Genomic DNA, 7414 nt, shown 5'->3' on the forward strand with positions numbered 1-7414 from the left:
TCCTCTCTCCACCGAGAGCCAGAGAGAGATTTACTACATCCAGCATGCTGCCCCCATTCCTCTCTATCTCCTCTTCCTTTATTTTCACACCTTTGTCTTTTCCTTTTCTCTTTTTTTCCTTACTACATTTCCTCTGTGCATTCTCTCCCTCCCATCCCGGTGTCACTGGGGGTCACTTCCTCGTTGTAACTAAGGGACACACAGCAGCCGACAAGTTTTAATGAAACCCACAATGATTTACAGCTGACAGAATGAAGGCAGTGAGTGATGAAGAGTAAAAAAAAATCAATGCTGTTTATTAAATAGAAAATGTAATGTGTGAACTGGTTATTTTTAACTCTTGAATCAGGAATGTTTTAATCTATTTGGCTCATGTGCATTGAAGAATGTCATCAGGTTTACAATAACATCTTCTGGTACAAAGTGAAACCCAACACACAATAGTTCATACATGAAAGGGATTTACAATATATACTTTACTTCAGACTATACCAACGGAAATAAAAACACAACCTGACCTGAAAACGTTTAATGAAAAGGTGAAACACTGGCTGAAACTAAACCAAACCTGCATGCGATCACTGATTATTGATTGGAAACATATATATGTAAATTGATTGTAATGTACGATGTTGTATTATGTATTTTTTATTTTTTTTTAAAGCTGAACCAGGAACAAAGTCTGCAAATTAGCCACGGCTAAGTCCTATATACGTTGCATTGGTTGCACTTTAATTAAGTGTAACAATGCCTACATATATTGTCCCTGTCAAATAAATTAATAAATTAAAAAAAAAATATTTATTCTACTACTATAACATGTTAATTAGTGAGCTTTAGAGGTGCTGGTAGGCAGACTTTGTTACTTTTGGACAAAGCCAGGCTCGCTGTTTCCCCCTGTTTCCAGTCTTTGTATAAGCTAAACACCCGCTGGCCATTGCTTCATATCTCATACGGACAGATATGAGCGTGTTATCAATCCTAAGAATAAGTGTATTTCCCCAAAATGTCAAAGTATTAATTTAATTGTAACGTGACAAAGAAAGCTGGACAGACAAAAAATTTAATGTTGGACTGAGAGTGTATGATTTTCAGTGTGGAAAACCAAAAGGAGGAAACTGAGAATACTAGCTTAGTAGACACTGAGACATGCACCAAACTGATTGGACCCAATTGCACCAAATTGAACCATATAGCCTACTGCCTTTGGACATGAATATTTGAATACACCATGTTATGATGCTTTTGTGTTTTGGTGCATGCAGTCAATGTGGCGAGGGCCACATGTGTCCATTTAAATAGCACCCAATAACACTCGATGCATCGACGCTTGAACTTCAACGGAGAGTCAATGAGCCTGTGTAATCATCAGTGCAGTAAAGCCCCCCGGCACTGCGTGCTGACGTTAATGGCTACTAAACCTGAATCAAGCTCAGACAAACACAGCCTATAAACGGACATTAAACGCGCCCGTCTCTTTGTGTGTGTTTTATTACCCCACCGGAGCATCCAGACAAGCTCCGAGGCCCTTTTCAAACCCTTTAAATGTCCAACACTGAACACACACAGCACCAGTACACACTTTGTTTGGGGTAATACCACATGACATTCCACTAGATGCCTCCCAGACAATCCCCCCCCTCCCCCCTCACCCTTCTGCAGCTTTCCAGCGTTTTTATTGGTGGTGATGGAGAGAGAGCCAGGGTCACCGTGGTAACCACACGCTCGGGTGGATGCAGGATCTCATCTGGCTGTGTATAGGCGTCTGTGCCATGCCTGCGAGGAAACTGTCCCAGATCTCAGTTGACATTTGGCAGCCTTTAGTGTCTGAGTGTCTGAGTTAGTGTACATGTGGTGGGGGAGGGGTCGTGACTCTCCTCTATGGTGAATATGAATACATTTCCTTTTTTAATGACTTGAGCCAATGTGAATATTTGGATGCATCCTGGGAAATGTCTTTCATGCTCTTTTTAATGTATTTTGGCTTTGCTGTTTTTAGTTCTTCACCATATCTAAAGCTCTATGTGCAGACATACAGCTGTGGGGTAAAATATTGATCTCATCCAAACTAGGACTTTTAACACACAAGGCAGATGCTCTCAGTGTCTTCCTTTCATCAGAATTAAAGATTCTCTTTTCTGTTTTCCGTCTCTTCCTCTTCACAGCTTTTTTTGGGGGGGAGTCTTTGAATTTCTGGTTCAGTCATCACGCTTTAGAACGGCTTAGTTTCTCTCCGTCTACGCATGTGCTTATGTAAGCCACTGACATTGCATTGTTGCAGAAAGAGGAAGATGGAGAGCGAGGGAGAGGGAGAGAAAGACAGGGAGGAAGAGAGACGGAGAGACAAAAGCAATGAGTTGGAAAGACTGAGAGCGATTAACAGGATTATACAGATGCATGACCGTTACTAAAGCCTTACAAATCACTGTCCTCCCTGATAAATAAGTCTAATAACTTAGTCAATTAATACCTAAGCAGCTGCAGGATAATCATCAGTAACTGTCTTTTACGCCGGTTAAAAGCTTTGGTCATTTTCTGAAATGATGAACGTTTTAGAAAACTCTTCCATCCACATCACTTTGTAGATGATAAAGAGTTAACACAGCTGCACAAATATGTCATTTAATGACACTGACATAGTCCTCATGTGGAAAAGCGCCTATTACACATGAAGATCTGTTTACTCGTCATGGTAGTACAGCAGAAATAGCAGACAGTAGACATGACATAGACACTCCGAGAGCACTAGTGGTGATTTTATTTGACTCACAGCTGTAAGCGTTACATTCAAACCACAGTGATTTTAATGGAATATCTCGGGAGAAAGACACTGTAGAACAGGGGTCTCCAACAAGTAGCTCACTACTTGTCACTGAGTGGCTCACTGAAGGTTACAAGAATATGGACATAAATCTGATAACACAAAGTCACATTGTAAACCAGTTTAAATGTGTATCTAATCAAATTCACAGACGTTGCGCCCTTCTGACACAAAATGATTATTTGCCAATCGGCCGACAATTAAACAAGTTGCACTGCTTTCAAATTTTATGACATCAGTGACGCAGTAACATCAGGCGATGTTAGCAGACCAGCAAGCGTACACCAGATTTGACAATGACCGCAGAAAATAGCCAGGCCAATAAAAAGCAAAAAAATATATTATTTTAATGAGGAATGGGTGATGACAAATGCGTGCGTGTCATTTGCGGTTCAAGCGTGTCAGTCGGCAAAAGATGTAATGTAGAGCGCCACTTCACCAAGTCCACAGCAACTTTTCAAGTGATATTTCGTCTGGTAGCAGTTTACGAACAGAGAAGGTAAAGGAGCTGAAAACAAGGCTTAAAAGACGACAGTCTCTGTTTACCAAACTGACAAAGAAGGCCAACGCTTCAGCAGAGGCTTCGTTTAGTGGCGCACATCCTAACGAAACAAAAAGCCATTCACCTATGGCGGGATTGTAATAGAAGCGATGACTGCGGTGGCTGAAACGTTATTAAAGGACCATGAAAGTAAGACAGAAAGGATGTCTGCTGTTGGCGATGTACAACTTGGTGGTGCTATGTGTAGCTTTTGTCAAATTAACTCTCAGAGGAAAAAAGGTTGGAGACCCCTGAAGAATAGACAGCAGCTCTTCTTATTCATTACAACACGACATTTCAGCCACAGGGCTTCATCAGACGACCATATAATCTCACAGAGACGTCGTCAGTTCGGTCAGAGGACCAACTTCTGCCTCCTGATGACATCATCAATTCAGGTCTTGTTGCTTTGACTTCAAGCGTAGACAGACAGTCAGATCCTCCTGGTTTTTAGACTTTGGTGTCCTCAATCATTGATATTACTACGTAAATTCAATCTGCCTCTGCAGTAGATAACTAATTAATGTGCTGCTTAGGAGATGTAAATCCAGAGGATAGAAGGTCATTTTTTTATGTGTTATGTATGGTTAGTTGTGATGTGTTTTTGTCTTGTATGTACAACTGATGTGTCTCATTTGTCTGTTTGTTTATGGTAACAGTGTGTCTATTGTATGTGTACTTTTTCTCAAATTGAGATGCCTATTGATGCAAAATGAATTTCAGTGCCAATAAAGTTGTATCGTATCGTATAACTCCACTCCTAACAACCAGTTTGGTCACTTTTCTTTAAGAGAAATCACTTCCTTAGTAAAACCCAAAATATCTTTTTTACAGCAGGAGCAGATTTTTTATAGCGCAGGCTAACAGCTGTCGTTTGATTATCATTTCAGTTAATAATCAGGTTTGTTAGATTATATCACTTATGTCACCGCTGTTTATATGACTGCTCTGAAAAAGTCACATTTAAATCTCACCTCCTCCTCCTTGTAAATTCATTCAAATTTAGGGCTTCATGTTCAAACACTTACATGTGTGTTTGGTAAAAAAAAAAAACGGAGTAACATAGAGCTCTATCTGAACCATTCACTTCTCAGCCTTATTCAAATCCCTTTAGAAGGAGGAAGCGGGTCTGAGGGAAAGCAGGCCAAAGTTGTGTTGCAGACACTCAGTGTCAGTTACGGAGTCAGCCAGCGCGGAGAAAGCGATACCCGGCCTGTGTGTGGAGATAACAAGGAGACAGAGGCACAGCCCCAATCACACATGAAAGGGATTTTTGGAGGCTGAGTCGGGGTTCTTTTTCCCTGGAGTCCCTCCACCCTCCGTCACACACACACACACACATTTCACCCCTGTCTTTCACTTTCTTTCACACATACATATGTAGCTCCTGGCTGCCTCTTCCTCCTCCTCTCTGATTCTCACAAAGACAAAACAAGTCCTTGGATCTTGTGACAACGTTACGTTGCTGCCGCGCTATCTTTGTATGTTTCTCTGGCTGTCTGGGTCTCTCAAACTGTCTATCATCCTTTACCCCTCCTGTCTCCTGTTATCCTCTCTCATACCTACAGACACACTTCTCTTTTGATTTGGTGAGACAAGTCTCTGCGTCATCCAGATGAACTGAACAATGGGAGTAAATCTATTTTTTTCTAAATGCCTCCAATATGACAGCTTCTTCTCTGATTCTCCTGTTTTTGTTTCATCACAGCAGTCAACTCGACGCTCCACCTTCCCTTTTCCTCATCCCTGTTTCCTCTGGCGCCGTTTCCTCCCAGTCTTCCAGAGATCGCCGTTATCAGACAGGAAGTAGAGGAGAGTGGCTTCCTGTCCCATATACCCAAGGCAACGTGATAATGGTGCCAACGTAAAAAGAAAAAGTCAGACTGTTTATCAAATATTCAGCGGATACAGCCGAGAGCTCATAGAGCATAACATCAATTTTTAATTGAGGGCCTCAAGAGGCGTCCTTTACCATTTCTCTACTTGAATCCTATTTGTGTGTGTGTGTGTGTGTGTGTGAGTGTGGCTTTGTGTGTGCATGTATTCACAGTTATAATGACTTCATCTCAGCTGCACCAAACATGAGTTGTGGGATACAAAATGAAATGTTCCTGCCATAATAGATTCAGAGTGGAGAGTAAAACATGGTAATGGGATATGAATCCACCCATCTGACCTGACACGTTCATCTGATTCAACTGCTGGTTAATAAGCTGGAAGGGTTCATAAAAACAACACATTATACCTCAAATTGCAAAATGTTATTCTAATAACCCCCACACTAGGTTAGCACAACAATAATGATATTTTACACTCATTCTAAACTGTATAAACTGTCATAACTACATTTACAAAGGACTTGGCCTTAAAACTGTTATATCTGGACGTTATAGGCTAGCTTGTGATGCCACAGTCACTTCCTGTTTACATAGCTAATTTTGATTGGACAGCGCAACCGATGTTTCCTATCAACCAATTTACACGACTTATATAGGCCTATTGTGTTCACACTACGAGTGACCAACACATTCTCATCCCAACTCACCGCTTTGTCACGCCCCTTAGCATCACTTTAGGTTTAGGCAACAAAACCACTCTATGGTTAGGTTTAGGAAAGAACTACATAGTTGGGCTACAGTGAATAAAGAAACTAAACGTTGTGAAAATGGGACACGAACAATCAGCTGATTGTAACGTGAAAGTGAAACTTAACACACAGGACACAAAGAGCGGCCTCATGGATGAAAGCCCTGTGTTTGTTGGACCATCCACCTCCCCTCACACCCGCCCTGTGTGTGTATTTTCACTCTTTAAACTATGTCACCACACTCCTCCTGGTGCACTTTCTCGGAGCGTTTACTGTTGTTGGATGGGTTTACATTGTAGTTAATGGAAAGCCCGGTGCATTTCATATCGGCGCTAAAGGGTGCCTTGGTGTTGACGCCCAACACGCGCTGGCCTCAACTGTTTTTAGCGCTCCGATAAAGTGGTGAAACGTCAAACAATTATCATGTTATATTTCACCATTTCCAGTCCCTTTCTCTCTCCCCACAATTTCTGTTCTGTTCCGTTCGAAAAAAATGCAAGAAAAAAACTTAATTTTGCCGTTAGCTAGTCCCCAGTCCTATTCAACGTCATAACTACGTCATCAAGCGTTTGAGCAGCACTTCAGCGGCGACTCCGCGACAATGTAGCTCCCATGCTTGGCTGTTTTGTAGCTTTTATCGCTCGTAGTGTGAATGTAACGTTCAAACTGCAGGCAGATCCAGAGCGTCAGGAAACTTGTGAAACGTTTTATGCTGCCGTCTTGGCCAGGACTCTCTCAAAAGAGAGTTTATGAATCTTAATGGGAAATATTCCTGGTAAAATAAAGGTAAAATTAGAAATTATGGATACTGGATAAAGTCTGGATATGCCAAAAAAAAACTGATTTGGGCTGGCAGTCTGTACAATTCTTTCAGTTTTAATGGTTTGAAACAAGATAGCCTAGCACTTACCAGTTACTAAGAACTTAGGAAGGTTACTATAGTGATGGATGTACTAATAGCTGGAGCAACCCAACCCAGATCAGTCAACAACATACTCCCTTCATGCTCACTAGGATCACCTCTATCACTCAGCTCATGTAAACACACGCTTAGACCTGCTTTCCACTGTAATCCTGAAGAGTCATCAGTCAAACACTGGAAAATCACAACTATGTGAGCAGCCCGCACTGATTGTGTGATTGTGTCCGTGTTAATTGGACAAAATGACATTTGAAAATGAGAAGTAAAAGAGCAAACAGAGAAGATAACAGGCAAGAACTTAACAACATTAATGGATAAATAGGAAGTTGATTTTGTTTTCAGAAGTTGCACAAGTGTTGCATCTGTTGTGTGTTTTCAGTCTGGGAGTAGAGACGTCGAATGATTCAGGGCTGAGAGAAGACACCCTCAGGTACACTCCCTGTTACCTGGGGGGGCTGTTTGTGTGCGGGTGCAATTGAGAGTGGGTTGAGCATGCACACTGGCACGCTTGTGTTACTGTTGCGTTCGTGTGAGAGCATGTCT

Source organism: Sebastes fasciatus, chromosome 8 (assembly GCF_043250625.1).
Source record: "Sebastes fasciatus isolate fSebFas1 chromosome 8, fSebFas1.pri, whole genome shotgun sequence".
Lineage (NCBI taxonomy): Eukaryota > Metazoa > Chordata > Actinopteri > Perciformes > Sebastidae > Sebastes > Sebastes fasciatus.